The sequence below is a fragment of the Cebus imitator genome, unplaced genomic scaffold, assembly GCF_001604975.1.
Source record: "Cebus imitator isolate Cc_AM_T3 unplaced genomic scaffold, Cebus_imitator-1.0 Scaffold39, whole genome shotgun sequence".
Lineage (NCBI taxonomy): Eukaryota > Metazoa > Chordata > Mammalia > Primates > Cebidae > Cebus > Cebus imitator.
In genome coordinates this window covers 7,062,482-7,064,190 of record NW_016107354.1, presented here as the reverse complement: position 1 = coordinate 7,064,190, position 1,709 = coordinate 7,062,482, and positions in this window count along the sequence as shown.

Below are 1,709 nucleotides of genomic sequence, written 5' to 3'. Positions count from 1 at the left end.
AAAAAAAAAAAAAAAAAAAAGAAAGAAAGAAATTTACTTACCAGATAAGCGCATTATTTGTGTGCTATATAAATTTTTTGGCAATAAATCAATACAATGTTGGAGAACAGTTGCTAAAAACAGTATTTGAATGTAAAAAGAGTTGTTCTCAAGCCATGATTTCTGATAATAATTATACAGAAGGACTGGATGGTAATAATACCATATCCACAACATAAAAACAAAAGACTTTCCCTTCTTAACAAAAGACCATGAACTAAGCTCATCTAAAAGTTGTTTCAGTTTGTTAAGGAGGACATTTTGAAAAAAAAAGAGAAGCTCTCTGCTTGAACCAATCAAGTTATCTGATCTGCTGGCGTGACAAAGACTGGCTAGCTGGTAACGAAACCATTTTTTTCCCCTGTGGGACCAGAGTTCAGCTACCTTTCCCAGCTTCCCCTTTAATTAGTCATAGGCAAGTAGTTCTGGCCAGTGGAATTTGATGCATTTAACCTTCAAATGAAGGTACAAGAAACCTCAGAGTGATTCTGATATACTGAAGACAGCAGACTTTCATCATTGAGTTTCTCAACACCCAACCTCTTATCGGGCTTAGGTGGCGAGAAATACACTCCAATGTGTTAAGCCATTGAGGTTTCAAAGTTTATTTTTACAGCAGCTACCATACAGTCAATATAGCACTTAACTAATACAGTCAAGAATATACTTCTAGGCCAGGCACAGTGGCTCACGCCTGTAATCCCAGCACTTTGGGAAGCTGAGGCAGGCGGGTCATCTGAGGTCAGGAGTTCAAGACCAGCCTGGCCAACATGGCGAAACCTTGTCTCTACTTAAAAATATAAAAATTGGCTGGGCGCAGTGGCTCATGGCTGTAATCTCAGCACTTTGGGAGACTGAGGCGGGTGGATCACCTGAGGTCGGGAGTTCAAGACCAGCCTGACCAACATGAAAAAAAACCCATCTCTACTAAAAATACAAAATTAGCCAGGCATGGTGGCACATGCCTAAAATCCCAGCTACTTGGGAGGCTGAGGCAAGAGAATTGCTTGAACCCGGGAGGCAGAGGTTGCTGTGAGCCGAGATTTTGTGCCATTGCACTCAAGCCTGGGCAACAAGAGTGAAACTCTGCCTCAAAACACACACACACACACACACACACACACACACACACACACATACACACACACACATATTTGAAAAAAAAATACAAAAATTAGCCAGGCATACTGGCAGGCACCTGTAATCTCAGCTACTTGGGAGGCTGAGGCAGTGAAAATTGCTTGAACCTGGGAAGTGGAGGCTACAGTGAGCTGAGATTGTACCACTGCACTCCACCCTGGCAACAGAGCAAGATTCTGTCTCAAAAAACAAAGCAAAAGAATATACTTCTTACATTTCAACTGTTCTGTACAAAAAAAGTATTTTAAAAAAGAAAAATATATATACTTCTACTCTATCTTAGAATAAGTATCTTCTTTTTTTTCTCCTGGCTGCTGGGTGCCATGCAGGCCCAGATAAGTGTCATTTTTAAAAAAAGAATTTACTTCTACCTCTCTGTACTTCAGTCTTCTTTCTTGTAAAATGGAGATATTAACATCACTTATCTCATAAGTTTACTCTAAGAATTAAATATGTTAATGCATGTAAAATACTGTACTTCTAACAGTGCCTGACAAAGAGTAAACATTCCATTCATATTAACTATCACT